This window comes from Mesoplodon bidens (assembly GCF_964165515.1).
Source record: "Mesoplodon bidens genome assembly, chromosome: 8".
Lineage (NCBI taxonomy): Eukaryota > Metazoa > Chordata > Mammalia > Artiodactyla > Ziphiidae > Mesoplodon > Mesoplodon bidens.
In genome coordinates, this window is record NC_138165.1 from 53,531,516 (window position 1) to 53,554,483 (window position 22,968).

General features: G+C 37.0%; 1 protein-coding gene across 2 annotated transcripts in view; it reads right to left on the minus strand.

The window, feature by feature from the left end:
- The window catches only part of ARHGAP15 (Rho GTPase activating protein 15), a 618,549-nt gene extending 596,321 nt beyond the window's left edge, over positions 1 to 22,228 (minus strand). For both annotated transcript variants that reach the window (XM_081242631.1, XM_081242630.1), the window contains exon 1: positions 22,128 to 22,228. The gene's annotated coding sequence lies outside the window, so the exon portion shown is untranslated. The remainder of the gene's footprint in view (positions 1 to 22,127) is intronic.
- Between the last annotated feature and the right edge of the window lie 740 nt (positions 22,229 to 22,968).

Below are 22,968 nucleotides of genomic sequence, written 5' to 3' on the forward strand. Positions count from 1 at the left end.
TGTTCTAACAATAGAGAACATCTCCCTGGAGTTTCAGCTTTCTTCAGGTGCTTAACATTTTTTTCTCTGAATAGGACTCTCTTGCCTGACATGGATTCTCACTAAAGACTTTGTGAGGAGAACTGTCTCAGAGATAAGCACTGAGTGTGCCCCACTGTTTTCCCATTCCATTGGTCTTAGCGTGGGTTTTCACTGTGTGGCAGTGAGCTGTCTGGTCACCACCAAGGTCCTCTAGGCCTTAACACACAGGAACCCTCTGTGGCAATATGACCCCATTCCCTTTCCGGAATGTGTAAGATGAGTTGTTTCTCCAGGTCTAGTAAGAGTGTGTGGAAACTCCACAGATGAATATGATATCTCTGAAAAACTCATTTCTGTCCCCTGGAAAGGTCTTCTACTTATCTGTGGTAGAGCACGGTCTGTTTGTTCCCCTGTGGAAATGACTTGTGGCAGTGGTAGCTCCAGTAATGTGTGGCACAACCTCTGTGCTACACTTGCCTGACAGGTCAGTAATTAACTTGCATTGCAATTGTTTGTCGTCTCCACCAGAGCATCCATTTACCAAAATAACATTTTAATTTCACTTTCCTCCCGATTCACTCTCCTTTTCTTTTTTCCCTGTAGCTTCTACATCTCTATTAAGTCTAATTTCCCAGACCACTTTCAGAAGCGCAGAGAATGCAATAAAATTCAGCTTCAAAAATGTCAAATATAATGAGAAAGGAAGATCACAGTAAAGGAATTTGACCATAGCCACCCCATTGGGTAACACTGTCTTTGACTTTGGCAGGTATTATATATAGGAGATGTGATAATAAGGCTTTGCATTTAGTTAACATATATCAGGAAATCTGGGTGATAGACTGCATTTACTGACAAAGTCTGGCAGATATCTGCATGGATAAATTGTAATACAGTTATTGTCATTGCATATGGGTATCCTAAATGGTAAAAATGACAAGTAAAATATAAAATATGTTTTAAGTAGAATAAGTACTGAATAAAACTGTGTGGTAGTCCACCTTGGTATCTTGTTGCTACCTCTCATCCCCTGGGCAGCTTAGCCCATTAGTCTCCATCCTACTGGGAGCAAAGCAACTGATTTTATATTTCAAATAATTATTGAGCCTCTACCCTGAGAAACAGACTTGCTAGGTCCCACAGTTTCTACAAAAATTGTTAAGAATTCTGGGGTAGAGTTAGACATAAGCATGCTTGCTTACAATGAAGTCTGATTAAAAGTGCAATGGAGAATGGGACTGAGGGCAATTTCCAGGTGAAGGTGACATTGAACTTGATGTTGTATGATAAATAGGATCCAAAAGGCAGAGAAGGGATATCAACAGCAGTGCAGGCTGAGATCACAAGATTTAAGGAAAAGCAAAGTGAACATCCACAACAAATGACAGAGTGGGGGTGGCTAGTTTGGAAACCTAGGGAGAGATAGTTGATTAGGGCTGGAATAGGAGAAACTTGAAGCTCTATTAAAAAAAGTGGGCTCTTGGGACTTCTATGGTGGCGCAGTGGTTGAGAATCTGCCTGCCAGTGCAGGAGACACGGGTTTGATCCCTGGTCCGGGGAGATCCCACATGCCGTGGAGCAACTAAGCCCGTGCACCACAACTACTGAGCCTGCGCTTTAGAGCCCATGAGCAACACTACTGAGACTGTGCTCTAGGGCCCGTGTACTGCAACTACTGAGCCCACATGCTGCAACTACTGAAGCCTGCGTGCCTAGAGCCCGTGCTCCTCAACAAGAGAAGCCACCGCAATGAGACGCCCGCGCACCACAACAAAGAGTAGCCCCTGCTCACTGCAACTAGAGAAAGCCCACGTGCAGCAAGAAAGACCCAATGCAGCCAAAAAATAATAATAAAATAAAAAATAATAAAATAAAATAAATTCTAAAATAAAATTTTATACGAAACAGTGGGCTCTTATAGATCCCTGGAAACGTTGATGACTTTAAGGCATAATCCCTTTCCAAAAGACTTGGTGGAAAGGACCCAGAAAAATGGATCTCCAGCCACTGAGGCTGTGCAACGAACAGTAGCATTCTCGTGGGATGCTTCTTAATTAACTTTAAATCAGAATAAATATCACAGCATCTATTTGTAAACACTAATCTTATGAAAAGAGCACCCCATGACTTGGGGGAAAAACTTCAGGAACCTCACTTTGAACTTCCAGGTACATGTTTAATGCTTCTTTTTACCAATCAAATGAAGAGAAAGGTAAAGGCTTCACCGGAATGACAAAATGAAGCATTTACGGAAGGGAGGTCTAAGGGTACAATTACATCTTATTAAGGGCATAAAAGAAAATAAAGTTAAGATTAGTGAAACTGCTTCTGAATTTCCCTCTGGTGATCAGGTAAGCAGTAAAAAATAGAAAAGCAAATAGGAACAAAATGCCTGCATTATTGTAATTATGTTCAGGCAGCATAAGAAATTTTATGAAATGGCAATCTCCTTAGATACACAGGAGAACCATAAGGGGCATAAGTAGTGCAATCTTTTCTCTGTTTCCTCTGTCAGTTTTGAACTAATCTAGCAAGAAGTGCTGAGCCATTTTCCGCCTCTTGCATACAAGTATCAATTAAGGGAAAACAGGGTGACTATCTTAGGGCACTGGATGATGAAATGTCACTTAAGAAGAAAACATCAGCTGTAGAAGAAGTTGTTCGGCAGCCACAGAATTAAAAAACACTGGCAAAACAAGCAGTCTCACCCTCTGGGACAGGGCTCATTCTCTGATCTTTGTTGGAAGAGTATCAAGTGCACAAATATACATTTCAACTTGTGATTTCTTGTTTCCTCAAATTTCATGTTCTATAGTATTTATTTCCTAAAGGACATGACTCAGTTGCAAAGCTCTTTTACCAAGCAGATTAAATCTAATCACACATTGGTTGCAGTACACCAGGCTCCCTACATCTCCATCTTGTCCTGCCCAAGTTAAAATATGAGGAAGCTGCATATTGCGTAGTGTTTGACAGTAATTAACGGGAGTCAGTAATTGACAGTAGGAAAATGTGGATGACATTTGTTTTACTTAGCAAATTTGTTATTGTATCCAATTAGTCTTTCCCTAATGCTCATGTCTTCAAACTCTGAATTGACTGAATTGGATTTCAGTGCCAAAGGGACCTGTCTGAGGATGGGACAGTAATATAGTCCACTGTTGTGACAATGACAGCACCATTAAGATAAAACATTGCAGCATATCTTTTTAAATGCATTTAAAAATTGGTTTCTCTCTTGCTCAATTATATATGCATAAAATACATTTAAAATCGTTTTTGTATTTATGTGTGTATATGTATACGATTGAGTTTGCATATAAAGTTCAATGAATTGTCACAAACTGAATGCACACCCCTGTAACCACACCCAAACCAAGAAACTCAACATCAGCACTCCAGAAGCCCTCGGAAGCTCCCTTCCAGTCACTACCCACCTCACCAAGGATAATCAACATTCTGTCTTCTTAGTTTTGCCTACTTTTGATCTTTATATAAAAGGAAACCTAGAGTATATACTTTTTAATTTCTGGGCTTATTTCACTCAAATTTTCATTTGTGTAGCTGATTGCTGTGTGATATTCTTTGGAAGCACCTGTGCAAAACTTTTGCTAATTCTTCTATTGGGGTGTTTGTCCTTTTCTTAATGATTTGTAGGAGTTGTTTTTATATTTTGGATACAAGTTTCTTTTTAATATATATGTTGCAATAATGATCCTTTTTTTCATTTGTAGGTTGCTCTTTACTCTCTTACTGTAATATGTTCATTAGTAGAGGTTCTTAGCTTTAATATATCCACTTTATCATTTATCTCCTTTTACGATTAGTGCTTTTTTTGTCCTCTTAAATTCTTGCCTAATCCAAGGCTACAAAGACTATTCATATATTTTCCTCTAAAAAGTTTTGTTAAACTTTTTAAAAAAGATTTATTTAGTTATTTTTTATTTATTTTTGGCTGCATTGGGTCTTTGTTGCTGTGCGTGGGCTTTCTCTAGTTGTGGCGAGTGGGGGCTACTCTTTGTTGCGGTGCGCAGGCTTCTCATTGCGGTGGCTTCCCTTGTTGCGGAGCACGGGCTCTAGGTGCACGGGATTCAGTAGGTTCAGCGTGTGGGCTCAATAGTTGTGGCTCGCGGGCTCTAGAAAGCAGGCTCAGTAGTTGTGGTGCACGGGCTTAGTTACTCCGCGGCATGTGGGATCTTCCCAGACCAGGGCTCGAACCCGTGTCCCCTGCATTGGCAGGCGGATTCTTAACCACTGCGCCATCAGGGAAGTCCCTAAACTTTTTTTCTAGAACTGTGATCCTTCTGGAAATAACTGTTGTGTTTGGTGTGAGGCAGGATAACGTTCTTTCTATATAAATAATTCATATATGTGTGTGTGTGTATTTTTTTTTTTTTAATTAGAAGGACTTGTCATCTCTCGTGATTTATCTAGTTGAAAAAGGACCAGGATCTGGCCCTCCATCTGAAGTGAACAGATGCTGGAGAGCTTTCCTATCCACAAATATTGACAGTAGGTGCAGTTTTGTCTAATAATAACATAAATATCTGGTTACAGTCTTGGTAAATACTGGCAACTGGGTATCCAAGTTGAATAGAAAGATTTATCTAACAGGTGGGAAGAAACAACCATTCTGAGAGGAGCGATACTCAGAAGTTCAGATTTGCAGATTGTTATCAACTAGGAGGTTTGTTACTGTCAGAGTTCTGAACACTGGGTATTTGTTCAGAGCTAGCTCAGTTATCCACATGGGAGACTCTCAGTAGAGAGGCAGGACTTTCATCCTAGCAAGAGAATGAGGCAATGAATGACCAGGTTTCCAATAGAGGAAGTTGTGGTCAGGGACAAAACAAATGCCTAATGAGGAAGGACTCGCTGAGGCACTGGGACTTGTAAATAAGGGGGCAATACACTTGATTTGTGTATCACAAGTGCAGACTAAAAGCCATAATCACTTGTTATAATTATTGAACTCACAGAACTCCATTTCACTGGAATTAGTTAAAAATCACCTGCATTAAGCTAAGATTTCTCCTGGGAGTTAGGGTCACAAATAACTCAACTTCAGTTGATAATGAAAAGGTATCTCTAGAAGTGAGGAAGAAGACAGCTATAGAGCAATGATTCTCAAGGGTCAGTGTGAGTAGCTTCATAAACATGCAGATTTAACTGCACCTTCCCAAGATATTTCCATTCAGCAAGACTGAGGAGGAGCCTGAGAAAGGACATGTTTGGCCATCACCCTTGGTGATTCAAATGCACACTGAACTTTGATGAGAAACAAATCTATAGAATTACATAAAGTTATTTTTTATTTCACATCTGCATTATCCTAAAAATGTTACCAATTACTACAGTGTCTTATTTTTAAAGCCCATTGGTACTAGGTTCATATTTGTTAATATTTTTGTTCTAATTAAGTTTTCTGGAAGTAAACCTCACTTTGGAATATGTTGGTGGTTTGGGGGAGTGGTGTGGATCACAGTTGAGAACAGTGAGGAGAGAAGTGAGCAGGTAGCTAAGTAGGTAGTATATAAATTGACACACAGACACATAGGTACGTGAAAGTAATACTATGAGTATCCTATTTGAGATTAATTAAAATATGATGTTTAGCTATCCAGAACATACATCCAGTCCTAACTACTGCTGCAAAATGAATTATTTTACATAAATGAAAAACCCAGTAGTATCATACCACAAACGATCTAGGTCTATTGCAGAACTTTCAGCAACTTGGTTTTTTGTTTGTTTGTTTGTTTTTTTAATGTTTATATCATGAACATAGTTAAGTGTGAGTAAAACAATGTCAATTTGAACACTTGGAAAACTGTTCTCTTGCTTGTTAAATATCAAAGGGTGTTTAATGTGAGAATAAAACAGATTCCACAAAATATTGTTATTTTCAAATTTAATCGGAAATTTTGTGGAAGTGAGGCTTTCTTTCATGAAGCCGAGAATGTCAAAATAGCAAAAAAAAAAATATTTAGCAGTCCACATTATTTAAATTAAAAGTTTCTGACTGAGTTTTTCCAATCCTAGTCTTTGAAGATACTTCAATATGCTCTGTATATTATACATCTTAAATTACGTCCTTTCTAGACTGGTTAACTAAAGGCTATTATGATGCTATAGTCTCTTGAAGAGTTTCAGCTGTATTATTAGGAACCTCAACCCAGGATTTGTTTGGGTGATATTTTCCCACTTAAATAAGTCCTGTTTTGCTTCTCTTTCCTCAAAGTAGAGTTCAGAGGCCTCTCCACAGGAGGTAGGAGGTAGAGGAGATGGTTATATGCATTATCGAACTAGGTTCCAGTTAATTAAGTGTTACTGTAATTTGAAGTAATGTAGCTAAATTTCTATCTTAATTTAGGCTCCTCATAAAGCAAACTATAGGATTTTGGCTTGGATACATTGAAGTAAAAAAGGAATTCATAAATGTTAGAGTTTTTAAATGTCTATCAGGATTACCTTTTTAATTAAAAAAATATTGAACGGTATTTCTTTTTCTGTCTGTCCTCCCATATCATTTATATCTATTGTCATGACCACTTCTGGAACTTAGAGATAATCATCTATTAATAGATAACACATATGATAAAATGGGTTATACAACCACACTTGGGCTACATTTCCTCATTCTATGCACTGTGAATTTCACACATGTGTGTGTATGCATGTGTGCACATATGTTTAAATTGTTGTTACTATTATTATCACCATTTAAGACATAGTAAACTCTCTTTTATTTCCCCTATAACAATTCATCCTTTACAAGTGTAGATGTTCTGGTCGGTATCCAATATCTTTTGATTTTGTGAAAATCAGGGAAACTAAGGATTACTATACTTGCTATTATTTAGAAAAGTTAACCTTTTGGAGACATATCTTAATGTTTAAAAAAATGCTTTGAAGAGGATTGGCAGCAGAAGAGTTTGTTCTTCCAAGTAAGGAAACTGAGCCTGGTCGTGAAAGGCAGACAAACAAAACAAGGACCTAAATGAAAAAGTTACCGATAAATGGAGGTTTTTCATAAAGTAATGTGCTAGTCATTCTCTAAACACTTATTACGATTTATTGTGTGTACAGAAGTTAGTTGGAGGATTCTAGTTCTCTCTAATCATTACACCCTGCTCCTGTTTTCTTAGGAACAGCTATAAATTCAAGAAGAGGTGGAAAACCAGCAGACTGCCAACCAAATTCAACCCACAGACATATGTTGTTGGGCCTGAACAATGTTTTGGAGTGTTTTGAATCAGTTTCCAATTGAAACATGAGAATTTTTACTTTTAAAAAAAAATGTATACCTGTGTGTCTTCTCTTGAAAAATGATGAGATGTGAAAAACTGGTCAAGGTATGCATGGTAACTGTCAGGTGGAGGTGGGCAGCTTCAACGTCTTGTAAATAGGACAAGTTCTCTCTGATTCAGACTTTCTCTCCCTTCCCCCTTGATTTGCATAGAAAACTTGACTGATCTGGGAATATCCATGACTGTGACCCCAGGTGTCAATCACCTCTAGGAGTTTTGCTCCTCTGATTTGAGGTTTGAGCAGAGTTTCTGCTGCATATTAAATTAATATCATTTTCAACATCTTATTATTTTAAATTCCAAGCTGGTAGGATTGAAAATGGAGAACAAAACCAAGAGACTGAATTTGTACTTCTGCTTTAGAAAGAGGTTTACTGGAGATTAACATTATTTCATTTATTTGTACAATTTTTTCAACATGATCTGAAATTACCAAGAGTAGGATATTGTGCTGTGCTCTTTGCTATTGCTAAGCAAGTTCCCATTTCCCCCTCTCTGCTCTGACCTCCTTTACTGTTCCTATTATATTTTGGCCCATAATCATATCCTGACTTCTTTTGTTCTCTGTTATCTATTTGAGTTGCATGTCCCTTCTGCCAAATTGACTGTAGGATCCTTAAAGTCAGACGCTGTATTTTTCCAGTGTTGCTGCCCTGCATTGTACCAAGAACATTACAGATATTTGGTGCCTGTCTGAAATCCTCTGCCTCTAATTCTGCCAGTACTATGAGCATTTCCAACAAGTTCAGGTTTGCCACCATATTAGAATGGTCCTGATTCTCAGTCCCAAGTGTTACTGGATTCTCATGCTTCTTTCCTACTTCTCTACATCAAAAGCTGCCAAATGGACCTGGGATACAGTGCATGATGGTTAGGGGAAGTCAGAACATCCACTGCATCTCAACTTGCCCCCATCCCTGACTCAAGACATACTCTACCCATCTGCCATACTGACTAGTCTCTGGTTTTCCTTTCAAGCTGATTTCCCATCCTGAAACTATGGCCCACGTGTTAATCCACTTTCTTAGAGCCAGACTTCTAACCTAAAGCCCTCTGGCCTGTAGGATGCAGCTAATTCTCCAGGGACAGCACCACAGCCACTTATCTCCCGAGCATTCTGTCAGTCACTTCCCACTGCCACACCTTGCTGTCATTTAAGGGATATCCTAATACCAAGTGCTTTCAGGATTAGGATTGAGATTGGTGTATTCAGTCAACCTCCATACATGGAATCCTGAGCAGGTTTCCTCAGGGGGAAAACAAAACAGAATAAAAACAGAAAAAGACTTTGTTAACTGAATAAGCACCTTGGACATCCCAACATCTTATTTTTTTCCTCAGAATCATTTTGCTAGGACCCCCATGCCTCATGAACAATCTGCATTAATACTTTATAACCCTAGGCAAAAATTAGGTATAATATAAAAATGGGTGAAAAGAATTCTGCTTTTTTTTCTCTCTCCTGGTTTCTGTAGTTCTTCTTTGCTTCATTTTAATTTTAAGTCCAAGAGTCAGTGGCTGCCTTTCACTTTTTAAACTGCTCTGTGTGATGAATATTAATTCTTCAAAATTAAAGGGTATTTTTGGTTAGGACACATTTTGAGCTGCTCAGAGGAAAATTTCCATATCAACCAAAAATTGGTAAACAAACAAGAAAAGAGTGAGTCTTCTTCCTTCTCCTCCACACAGCTGTATTGAGGAAATGAAACTAATAGCAAGAAATTGCTTTGATGAGTTCCAAATCCTATCATAATACTTAGAATTGAAATAAATCAAAATTATCCTGGCATGATTTTTATATCATAATGAAGGGGAGAATGGTCATCATTTGATTCAAGACAACCTGATAAAACAACTACTACTATAACTACTATTCACGCTACATTTAACCCTTCTAAAACAATATTGTGTGACACAAACTAGGCAAAGTTCTTTATATACATTCTTTTTTTATCTTGTGAGGAAACTCCTCCTTTTATAGATAAGGAAACTTGGGCTCAGAGAGATTAAGTAACTTGTACAATATAACATATACAATACTTAGCAAGTGGTGGAGCCCAAGATTGAACTTTGTTTTTTCTGACTTCCCAGGCAGTGCTCTTAATATCTTTACTATCTCTCACACCAGTCAGAATGGCCATCAAAAAATCTACAAACAGTAAATACTAGAGAGGGTGTGGAGAAAAGGGAACACTTCTACACTGTTGGTGGGAATGTAAATTGCTACAGCCACTATGGAGAACAGTATGGAGTGTCCTTAAAAAACTAAAAATAGAGTTACCATATGACCCAGCAATCCCACTCCTGGGCATATATCCAGAGAAAACCATAATGCAAAAGGATGCATGCACCCCTTTTGATGTTCACTGCAGCACTATTTACAATAGCCAGGACATGGAAGCAACCTAAATGTCCATCAAAGAGGAATGGATAAAGAAGATGTGGTACATATACACAATGGACTATTACTCAGCCATAAAAAAGGAACGAAATTGTCCCATTTAGAGACATGGATGACCTAGAGACTGTCATATAGAGTAAAGTAAGTCAGAAGGAGAAAAAACAAGTATCGTATAATATTGCTTATATGTGGAATCTAGAAAAATGGTACAGATGAACTTATTTGCAAAGGAGAAATAAAGTCACAGATGTAGAGAACAAACTTATGGTTACCAAAGGAGGAAGGGAGGGGTGGGACAAATTGGGAGATTGGGATTGACATATATACACTACTACGTATACAATAGACAACTAATGGGAATGTACTGTATAGCACAGGGAACTCTACTCAGTGATCTGTGGTGACCTAAATGGGAAGGAAATCTAAAAAAGAGTGGATATATGTATACGTATAACTGATTCACTTTGCTGTACAACAGAAACTAATACAATATTGTAAAGCAACTATACTCCAAATAAAAAAATCTTCACCATCTCCACAAGAAATAAAAATGTTCTAGACCAGAATTTGGGAGAAATATGTTCTCAGCATGTCCGCAAACACTTCTATTTCTCCAAGCTTCCTTGTCTTCTACTAAATCTTCTGCTTTTACCACTAGCTTGCTAGAATAATCACATAAAATAATTATTCAAAATCACTTTTAAAACTCTAAATAGAATATAACTAGGTCACAGGAATTCTTACTTGTATTAATTAACTTGAACCCAACCATCACCATGAAGACATAAAATAAATCTTAAATATGCAATATAAAGAGGTAAGAGAAATAGGAGTATGAAAGTAAATAAAACCCCTTTGCCATAGTCTAGAAAAAACTTAATGGATATCCAAATTAGTAACTATGACAATAAATAAACACGGAGAGAAGGAAATGGATGCCCCTAACAATGACAGTTGATTGGATGTATGGACAGGAGTCCTTTGAGATACCAAGCTCACTTACTTAAGTGATTTGAAGAACAGAGATAGCTTAACTGAAGTTGGAAAGAGAATGGGGATTCTGTGGGGAGATTATAGGTTTAACATGGGACATATTCAGTTTGAACTTCTGATGGGACATCATGGAAGAGGTTATCAAGTGACAATTGGAACTAGGAACAATATTGGGAGAGAGACCAAAGCCAAAGATAAAAAATTAAGGACCATATTGATTAAATTTAAATCATAAGAGTGGATAAGAATGTCAAAGTAGTCTTGTGAGAAGAGGAGATGGCCTAAAGCTGTGCCATCCACTAGAAATAATTTGCCACACAAATAATTTAAAATTTTCTGGTAGCCATACTAGATGAGTAAAATGAAATAAGTGATTATATTAAAATAATGTATTTTAATCATGTATTTTATCCCACTATGTCAAAATTTTATAATTTTAGCACATAATCAATGTAAAAATATTAAGGAGATATTTTATAACTTTTTTATTTGTACTGTCTTCAAAAACTGGTGTTTATTTTACACTCAGTTTAAACTAGCCACATTTCAAGTGCTAAATAGCCACCTGTAGCTAGTCTCTACCATAATGGACAGCATGATTCTAAGAAGGAATTGGGAATCTAAGGGCAGAAGGGAGACATAGGGTCCAGAGAAGACAGAAGAAGTGAAATAGAAAAAGTACCTACAGTATGACAAAAACTAAGGCAAAAAATGTTTTCTTCCTCACATATTTTATAACATCTCTACATAAGGATATATGTATATAATGAAAAAGCAACAGGTTTTCCACAGATGGCATAGTTTTAGATATCAAATAAAGCAGGATCCTTCTAGACCCTTTCAGACAATAGGGTCTCATGAATGAAGTCCAGTATCACTTAACTGCTGACACTTAACAGGATTAGAAATTATAGCATGGCATAGTGAATATAACACAGATTTTGCATTACCCAAATCTGCCTACAAATCATAACCCACCAACCAAACAGCATTATAAATTTGGGCACTTACCCACTTAACCTAAGCTTCCTTATCTTTAAAATGGAGATACTAACTCTCTTACATGATTTTTGTGGGGTTCAAATACTATTAGGTATGCAAAACACCTGATACAGAATACACGTTGAATAAATCATAGCTCTGATGATTATTATTAATAATGCCACTCTAATAATTTATATTAATGAATGTCTCATGCTACTGTAAGCATCTAGACAAGAAGGGGATATTGTTTGTTTGGGGTAACACCATGGTACCTACCACAGTGTTGGAGACACCACTGGGGTAATCAACACTCATTTTTCCTCCTACATTCTACTTCCTTTAGGAGAACAATCAAGGTATAAATAGAGGCTAAGATTACTTGATTTCCCGAATAAGATGAATAAGGGCTTCATTGCTCAGTTTCTATCCCTTAAAATTCTAATATGAAATTAACTGAAGTGGAAAGATAAATTAAAAAAAAAAAATTTCCCCCGACTCAGCACTTAATTTCCTGAGCATTCTACCTTTCCTAGGTATTTTAAAAAGAAATCTCGTTTTGACTCTAAGCTTGTCATTACATCAGCAGAGACTAAAACAAAAAGTTCTCTAAGTGTTAGTAAATGAATCTAAAGTAAACAAAATTATTCAATTTTAATACCCTGGTTTTAGAAAAACAGCTTAAAATTTAAACGCTTAGAAGTAGCTGGTGCTCTCTATCAATTTACGCAATATGTTTTCAGATGGAGGGTTATTTGTTTTGAGTTTCAAAAAAGTGCCACAGTATATAATGGATCCAGCATTCCATTCCAACCTTTCATCACTGCCACATTGCTCAAAATGAACCCATAAAGTGTCATTTGTTTAAAATATGTTTTTAGCTTCTCTTCCCCTAAACTTATCTTATTTTTTTATATCCAAGAGAAGTCACAAATCTACAGAAAGCCTTCCCTGACTCTACAGCCCACAGTCAGCTTTTATATTATTTGTTCTTTCACTAATCAAATATTTATTGAGTGTTTATTATATGCCTACCATTGGTCTACGTATTCAGTAGTAATAAGGCAAACAAGGTCAGTACTCTCATGGACCATTCAGTTCAGGGTAAAGATAGCTACTAAACAATGTAATAATGATTCCTCCTATCCAAAATGCTATTTAAGCAAACAAAAGCAGAGTAATTAGATAGAGAGCCTGACAAATCATGGAAAAAGACTGAATTAATTTAAAGTATAACAGAAAATCATTTGGAATGTTTTAGTTGGAGAATTGTATGATTTAAGACTTTAAAAAGTCACTCTGGCTACTCTTTGGGGAATGACTATCATGTAAAAATTAGAATCAGGGAGATGAGTTAGAGGACTCTGCAGTAACAGCGGTAGAGGTGGTAAGAAGTGATTAAATTCGGGATATTTTGATACACATTTACCCCTTACTTAATGTCTAATTCATTCTTGCTAAGAGAAAATCAGTTAAATAAAAGCTCAAGATACCCAATCAACATTTATAAATATAAAAATGCATGAATAGATTTAAAAAATGGGTTTATGTAAGTAGTAACAACAATTTGAAAAAAAAGTACATAAAATATAAAAAGTATATTTATTAAATTTCCTTTTTTTCTGTATCTTTTACATCATCAATATTTTCAATGTTTATTAAACTTACAGTTTTCTTGCTGTCAAAGCATAGTTACAGCAAAAAAAAAAAAAAAAAAAAAACAATTTTAGGGCCAACAAACCTGACTGGAATGTTCTACAAGTTGCTACTTCTTCAACCTTCTTGAGTTCATTCAAAAATGTTCAAATCAACATTGCTCCATATATTTTGTATGATTCTTCTCTAACTTGAAACTAGAAAGTGAATTAGTAAGCGTGGTTTATCTAAAATTGTGATGTCATCTAAATGTCACATATTGTAGTGTATTCACGTAGCAGGTTTTGAGGAAAATTCATTATACCAAGAAACAAAAAATAAAAAGAGCCATTAGTATGAAAAAAAAAGATATAACTTTTCAAGAGCCATCATTGAGAAAAGTAAACAGGATTATGGGAGGTAAGTCAATTTTGCAGGCTCTGCTTATTGCTGATTAATTTGGATGTGGTTTGGGGTAGGGAGTATGAGAGAAAGAGTGGAATTGGGGGTAATTCTTTTTTTTTTTTTTTTTTTTTTTTTTGCAGTATGTGGGCCTCTCACTGTTGTGGCCTCTCCCGTTGCGGAGTACAGGCTCCGGACGCATAGGCCGAGCGGCCCTGGCTCACGGGCCCAGCCGCTCCGCGGCACATGGGATCTTCCCCGACCGGGGCACGAACCCGTTTCCCCTGCATCGGCAGGGGAAACTCTCAACCACTGCGCCACCAGGGAAGCCCTGGGGGTAATTCTTAATTTATTATCTTGAACAGAGAGATGAATGATGGTGCCATTAAATGAGATAAATGAAAATAGGAGAGAAGCAGGTTGGGTTGGGTAAGTGGGGAGTAAATAAGAGCTTAGTTTTGAACATACTCATTTTGATGTCTCTTGAAATATTCAACTGGAGATGATAGGTAGGCAACTGCATTTACAGTTTTAGTGTTAAAAAACAAAAAGTTTTGGTCTTGAGGTCTAAATAGAATATAGATAGTGGTTAAGAATCCACCTGCCAATGCAGGGGACACGGGTTTGATCCCTGGTCCGGGAAGATCCCACATGCTGCGGAGCAACTAAACCCGTGCTCCACAACTACTGAGTCTCTGCTCTAGAGCCCATGAGCCACAGCTACTGAAGCCCGCACGCCTAGAGCCCATGCTCCGCAACAAGAGAAGCCACCGAATGAGAAGCCCACACACCGCAATAAAGACCCAACGCAGCCAAAAATAAATGAAAAATTAAAAAAAAAAGAATATAGATAGTATTTAAAATCATGGCACTAAATAATAGCACCTAGGAATAAACTAAGAAGACGATAGCTAGGACCAGAAAGGTAGAAATCTGAAGACTGAGTACAGGACATTTTAACATTTAGAGGGTTGGATAATGAGGAAGAGTTAGCAAAGAGACAGAGAAGGAGCATCGAAATAGTTTGGAGAAAAACTGGGAGAATGAAATATCACAGAAGTTTAGTGAAGAGAGAGTTTCAAGAGAGAAGGAACGTTCAGTTGCATCAAATGCAACTCAGATATGGATAATACGAAGATGCATAAATAGCCATTGGATTTGGTAAAATGAAACCACTGGGACTCTGACATAGCATGTTCTCTAATATGTTTAAGGCCTTGCATTTATACTTATAAATTTATATTTAAATTCTTGTATTTGTGCACTAAGCTACCTAAGATGGTTTCACTGGCTAGTTAGCACACTGAGTCTCTGTATCCCCAGTAATTCTTAGCATAGCACAGTGTACTTAGTTGGAGCTCAAAATTATTTATGGAATAATAAATATGGAATTTATGGAATTGAATAGGGCTGATGCCCATTGAAAGAGAAAAATCAACTTTAAAATTCACAGTTGTACTATATGTTTTTGACGAGGTCAATTTTTAAAATAAGATAGTCTGCCTATTCTTTGGCATCCTCTAAATACTCCCTCTCATCAAATGGACTTTCCTACCACTTCAAAGAAGATAGAATCCATGAAGCAAGTATTCCTCACCTTCCTCTCATCACTTCATCTTATCTGTATCCAGTTCATCTACATGCACACTCATTAAAGTGCTCTTCCTTCTGTTTCAGGTTAATTTATCTACTTGAGCTAGTGATTACACCCATCTGTCCTTGTATCCTCTGAGACCTTGTTGGATGTCTGGATATATTTTCTTTTTTTTAAATTTTTTAATTTTTATTTTCATTGCTTTTCTCTTTTCCTTCACTTCAGTGTTCATGTTTCATCCTTTTTAAGCTACTGCTTATTTCAAGCTTTATAAACAGTATTTTTACATATGCTAGCCCCGATTCCTTATTTCCTTTAACATCTCATTTTAGGCTTGAACTTAACTAATGCTTTTGGTCCTTAATTATGCAGTTGAGAAAGGATACATTCTGTTATTAGGAAAAACAAATAGACCTTTAATCTTTTAAAAACAAGCTCAACCTCAATCATAATAACAGAAATATTACATAAAGCTATATCAGGATACATTTTTCTACAGACTGGCAAAACCTGAAATGTTTGGTAACACAATCTGTTAGAAAAGCTATGGAGCTTCCGCCAGCCCTCTCGTTAAGTGCTGATGGAAATTCAAAAAGTTACAACTAACATGAAGGATAGTTTGGCAATAACTATCAAAATTATTTTATCTCTTGGCTTATAAATAAATAGTTTTAATAAATGAAATTTCTGGGATTTCATTCCATAGATATATTTTCAAATGTACACAACTATATTAAAACATTCTTCATATTAGCAAAAAATTGAAAACACCCATGACTCTTTTATACTGGTTAGATTAAGTACACTATATCCACACAGTGGAATACTGTACAACTATAAAGAGAGAGAGAGAGAGAGAATTTGACAGTTTCTTATTTTTATAATTAAAATATCTTAATGTAATTAAGATATTACTGAAAGAAAAAAAGAGTGGAGAGGTGTATATAGTGAACTCTCTTTAATATAATAAAGAAATATATACACACACATGTGTATGTATATACATACATGCTTTTGCATAAAGAAACTATGAAGGATTAAAAAAAAAACTATGAAAAGTGGTTGCCTGTTGGGTTAAGGTGGGAGTAAACAGAGGTATATAGAAATAGGAATGTTAGAAAGACTTTCACTAAAATATTTATATTTAGGTTTTGTTTGTTTTCAAACCATTTCACTGTATCACTTATTCTTAAATTAAAAACAACACAACAAAGCTCCGAAATATGAAAAAAAAATCATTATAACCACAGCCTATATAAGAACCTCGAGGCACCTGGGGTGGTGCGCCAGTGACTTGTCTTAAAGGAATACCTCCCTTCACAGACGACCACCATTTCTCCAAATCACCCTAAAGAGTATGTCACCAATAGTGACGTATATACAAGAAGTAAATAAATCCTGATGCTAGATAGCCCACCCAGATGCAAAACGTGGCCATCCAGAGATGGATTTCCCCCGCTCAACAACCCTGTTGGTACTTACAGCCCTTAGTCATGATCTGCTCAGCAGGTTCACCCTATTAGAATCTCAAACCGTCTGCCCCGACCTCCTGCTAGTATACTTACAGCTAACAACAGGAGACAACTCACTCTGCCCGGGAAATTCTCTGATACTCCACGTTTTTGTCCCCTGACACATTCCCTTCCTGTCTTTTGGAATGTTTCTCATCTCCCCAGTCCTAGCTTTCTCTGGATACTATCACAGTAGTCTGCCCCCCACGCCTTATCTACGGGGACACATTCCAAGAGCCACGATGGATATTGAAACCACAGATAGCACCGACTCCTATATAGACTATGTTTTTCCCTATACGTACATACCTATGGTAAAGTTTAATTTATAAATTAGGCACAGTAAAAGATTAACAACAACTAATAATGAAATAGAACAATTATAACAATATACCGTAATAAAAGTTATGTGGGGCTTCCCTGGTGGCGCAGTGGTTGAGAGTCCGCCTGCCGATGCAGGGGACTCGGGTTCGTTCCCCGGTCCGGGAAAATCCCACATGCCGCGGAGCGGCTAGGCCCGAGAGAGCCATGGCTGCTGAGCCTGCGCGTCCGGAGCCTGTGCTCCGCAACGGGAGAGGCCACAACAGTGAGAGCCCCGCGTACCGAAAAAAAAAAAAGTTATGTGAATGTGGTCTCTCTCACACACACACAATATCTTATTGTACAAATTCAATGCCGTTTTCATCTTAATTAAGCACTTACCACACACTGCGGCCATAACTTTTGCAGTTCGAGGTGCCACAACAAAACGGACAGAGATTTATTTTTCCTTCTTCACAATTTCACTGGCAGAAAATTCAGGCTCGTCCGTACACTAGATCTGAGCAACCTCTGCCTATGAATTTTTTTTTTCTGGCACCCTATCGCTTAGAGGAAGCACTGCAAGGCTATGCGTTGGCATGCCCGATTGGCCGGAAGCACTACTCGCGCGTTGGAGACTATTAAGCAAATTAAGGGGGATGCAAACACCAGCGCCGCGATACCTCAAACTCGCGAGAGCGACGATCTGATAAGCGGGAAGGCAGCTCAGTGCCTCACGGGGAAACGCTGAACGCGAAAATGCCGGCCCGGAGCGGGGCAGCGAGACTTCCTTACACTGCCTCAGAAAGGTGAGTCATTTGAAACTCATGGATTATTTCTGGAATTTTCCCTTCAACATTTTCGGATGGTGGTTGACTGCGGGTAACTGAAACCGCGGAAAGCAAAACCCTGGAGAAGGGGGAACTACTGTACAAATATTTCTTCCAAAACTGTCCTGATTTCTCTGACTGGATATGATAAATGATATAACACCTGCAAAATTCTCTAGTTTATTGCCCGCCATATAACAGGAAGACAAAAATGTTCGATGAAATTCTGAATCCTAATAGAATATTTCTTATATCTTTTTATGGTACTTGATAAAAAGTTGTTGGCATTATAATTATTAATCTAGTACTTTTACTGGATTATAAGCTTTTAGAAGACAAGTATCATGGGGCAGGGGTTTGTACATGGAGTAGCTGTTGAAAAATACTTTAAAATTCAGTTTAATTGAAACACTTGCTTCATTCAGACCTACGCTTAAACTGACGCCGTTTTTCTGTCTGATTACAGAGGTTGGAAAATTTAAGTAATGGTTTTAAATGTGACCCGATGTGGCCGTGTGGTAGTTTTCTATGGATGTATTACCTCTAAGACATAAAGTTGCTTTTCTTCTGAGGGAAGAATTTAGTTCCTCAGTGTAGGGACCCCTCTTTTCAGCGGAGAGTCCAGGTGTTGCAGGGGCAGGTGGCTCATCAATGCAAGAGTGGGCCAGTGACCTTAGGCCTGGTCACGCAGGGTGTCTGTGTCTCAGAGGCAGTGATTGGCTCAGTATGGTCACGTAACCCACTTCAGTCCAATCAGATCTCAATCTGAGGTTCCTTTGCTGTGGTGATGGGGGAAAGGCATTCTTTTGTACAAAGTTTGCTGAAAGGGTCAGAGGTAAACCTGAAGCCTTCTGGTCAACTTAGTGTGAGCTTCTGCCAGAGACTGTTTATAGCGGAGTGAAAAAAAAGAGCTAAGGGATGAAGAAAATGATCTTGGTAAATCTGTGTGAGCTGCTGGATCCAGCCTGACTTTTCTTTCCTTGGATTTTCAGTTATACAAATCAGTGCCTATCTCTATTGCCTAGGCTAACTTTAGCTTATTTTCTATCATTTGCAAGCAAAGGAGTTTTGTCTACTGTAAGCTAAAGTTTAGAATACTTATAAGTACATTTTATAGTTTAGTTATATAACACTTATCTTGCAGTACAAAAAATATGGTGCTAAATTCAGGATATTAAATGATTTTTAAAATACATATGTAAAACTTTTGATTATGTTAGATAGTTTCTAAGTGTATGGGAATACCAAAATAGTCTGAAGATGTGCAGTTAATTTTCATCTACTACAAGAAAGATGTATATTTCTTAAGGAATATCTTAGAGAAATGGACACATCTCTGTGATGGACCCTTCACATAAAACATACTCAGAAATTTTGTTTAAATGCCATAGACAAGACGAATGGTTAACAAAACACTCTTTCTCCCCCAAATTATTTTCCCCAAGCTGTTTGTAATGGCATCAGTCTTCAAACTTTAGACTGAGGTCCTCAACAGTTAGCTGTTCCCTTGGATCCTGTCTGCTGAGAGAATTTATTAAAATTCTACTGTGAGGAGAAAGGGAGGCCTGAATTACAGGTTACAAGAAACAAAGCTCTGGAGCCCTCTCTTGTGAGCATGGATTATTTTTATCAGATGCCCTAACTTCTGGAAAATAGGATGAGTACATTTTAAAAACAATGGGAGTGTGATGGAAGGAAAAGTGTAGGGTGTATTTCTCTAGGACCAAGGCTGGCAGACCTTAAGTTGGGGACAGAGTAGGCCACTCTGGGACAGAACACTTAAAAAGAACAAGAGAAGGAATATCAAAGGGGGAAAATGTCTCCTTTCTGAATTTTGCTGAATCCTGGTCCCAAGTGGAAAAGCATATATATATATATATATATATATATATATATATATATATATATATATATACACACACACACATATATATATATATGTATATGTATATGTATATATATATATATATATATATATATATATATATTTTTTTTTTTTTTTGCCGTACGAGGGCCTCTCACTGTTGTGGCCTCTCCCGTTGCGGAGCACAGGCTCCGGACGTGCAGGCTCAGCGACCATGGCTCACGGGCCCAGCCGCTCCGCGGCATGTGGGATCTTCCCAGACCGGGGCATGAACCCGTGTCCCCTGCATTGGCAGGCGGACTCTCAACCACTGCGTCACCAGGGAAGCCCCATATTCTTTTTTTAAAGACTTTCCAAATGAGATTCTCTGCATTGTTTTTATTTCATCAAAATTTGTTTCTTATTCACTTAAAATGCATAAAGATATAGTAACCTACCTATAATAACCCATTTGTAATTTACCCTCTTAAGATTTGGTCTGTACATCCCAGAGATAATGCATTAGTAGTTTTTACAAACAATTCTGAGAGCATCTTAGGTTACATGAATATCATCTCTACTTATTTCTCTTTATAAATCCATATTAAGTATGTTTAATTAATTCTTAATTTTATACATACTCCATAAAATATTTGTCTTTTAATTTAACAGTTTCTGCAAGAAACAATCATTTTACAAAGATTTGGCTTGTAAAAATATTAAATTATTTAAAAAGCTGTAGTGGACTTTTTTCAGTACCAAAGACTTATGTGGATATTCATTCTTGCTAATATATAAGTACTACATATGCTTATTCATGTGATGTTATTTTATAATAAAATGAAATAAAGTAATAACATATCAACCAAAACTATCTGAATTATTAAGCTTTTGTAGATGCAGAGGTTCAGAACCACAGTATTGAAGACAGATTTAAATAATGCTTTCCATTGTGAGAAAACACAGCAAATTGAAAAGCTAATCAGAATATCAAAGCAAATACATATTACCAGGGTTCTCTTACACTCTAACAACAAAAAATGTATTGAACATCAAGTCCTAACCTCTGTTTTTTCATGATCATTTTAATAGTCAACAAGTAGCTAGCTTCAGTATTGACAATTGAAGAGGTCTTAAAATGGAGTGTACTAGTATAACTAATAATTTCCTACCAAATTGACCACATCAAAAAACATTTATATGAGTGTTTCAATAGAAGACAATAACAGAAAAGAAAATTGTTGCCGCTTATCAACCCTGTAACCATTTTTTAATAATACAAAAAAATAGGTGTTGTGGGGCCCTCATGTCCCCCATCCAACAGCACAATAAAAATAATATTATGGAAGGGTGGATCGTATCTGGAGCTTTTATTAAAATTCCTTCAAAAATCTACAGTCAGATTTATTTTAGGTATTTGTCTCTGAGATGAGCAATACTTTTATATTTTTTGTACATATGTTACAGCACACAAAGACATTCTATAAAAGCAAGAAGTCACTATAAAAGAAAAGTTCTTGTCAGTTACTGATTAACAAATCCTTTTAATTTCTGAGGTTATTGTTTTGGAAATCTCAAAGAAGGAAAATTATATAATTACCTAAATAACAGAAGTATATTTCTAATTTGCCTCTTTTCCCAGAAGTAACCCCCTGTGAAGTAATCTGTGACTTCTCCTTTAAACGTACAGTTGTGCTTATGAAATAGAAACGTGCCCTCATATCACGCTATATCTTAAATAAAATTTAGGAAAAAAATCAAATGTCATGATAGAGAAATTTCTTTGGCATTTTGAAAATTTCCTGCTTTTTAATAGCTATTTAATAAGCTGTAAATTTAATAAACTATACCTTTTAAGGGTTTCTAATGCTAACTTTACTACAACACTTTACAGTGGGTATCTTTCACACTGCATGCAATTCAGATGTTATTTCTAATTGTTACAAAATGCCTTTTTCTTTTTATTATCTGGATCATGAAGAGTGCATATTTTTATAGAGCAGTCAGTTAAAGATACAAAGTCCCAATTTTTAAAAGCACTTTCAAACTAAAACTATACCTTATTCTGTTTTTAATATTTTCATATAAAATCTTAGTATAAGATCTTTTAAAGTACTTTAGAATTTAACTGTTGCAAATTTAAAAACAATATTCTTCTCTACACCAAAGGAAACAAACTGATGTTTCAATCACAAATGAAAACATCACAATTTTGTAGGAAAAGTTTATACATTCCCACTGAAGCATAGGGTAGTCTGCCAAATATTTTCAAGTGTAAATTGCATGTTCAGTATGAACTCACTTACCTTTCCTCAGTGCTGACTTGTTATTGAAACTGCCATCAACTTCTGTTAATGACTCTTAGCAAAAACGGAAAACAGTAAAGTCAAGTCACATGTTGTAAAAGTAGGCCTAGGTTGGATGCTGCTTAATTTCAGTACTGGAGGAGAAAAAAAAGGCGGGGTGGGTGGGTGTGGAGTGAGCACAAAAACTTTTAAATAAACCACTTCCTGCGTAGATACGGTTAACCACACACATCACATCATTACTCGATTTGAAAAAATTGCCTTCTATAGTGAACAATCTTGTTATTTTTCAGTGTGATTTTCAATTTTCAGACACTGCACATTTGTAAAGGTTTCATCAATTCTGATTTAATGGGGCAAAATGTATGGTTAAAAATTTAGCCTGCTAAGCACCGAGGACACTTCCTCTTTCTCTGCCTTCTAGCAAGGGCTTGAAACCTAAAGCCTGCTCTCCTCAGTCAGCTAGAGTCCATATGCCTTCAGGAGGCTCTGCTTATTGGCTTCGGAAGCCAAGAGACGATCTCCATTCACAGAGCTGGTGCTTCTAACTCACAGAGGGCCCCACAAAGAGGTGCTCCATTCCTAAGTTCATGAGGCTTTGGACAGCTTACGTTAGAACTTCAGAGAACACAGCCCAGGGCCCTGCTGCCACCTGGGGGAATGGAAGGTGCTCATCCAGCACATACTGTTGACATTTGCTCTAGGTGGCTCTCACACTTGTGTGTCCTCTCTCAAAGTTGCCTAAGGAGTTCTGATATGTGCTGAAGAGCTTTTGCTGTGGCTGAATGATTCTTTGTGTGGCCTGACTTAAGAAGGAAAATAAAATAAAGGCTCCAAGGGT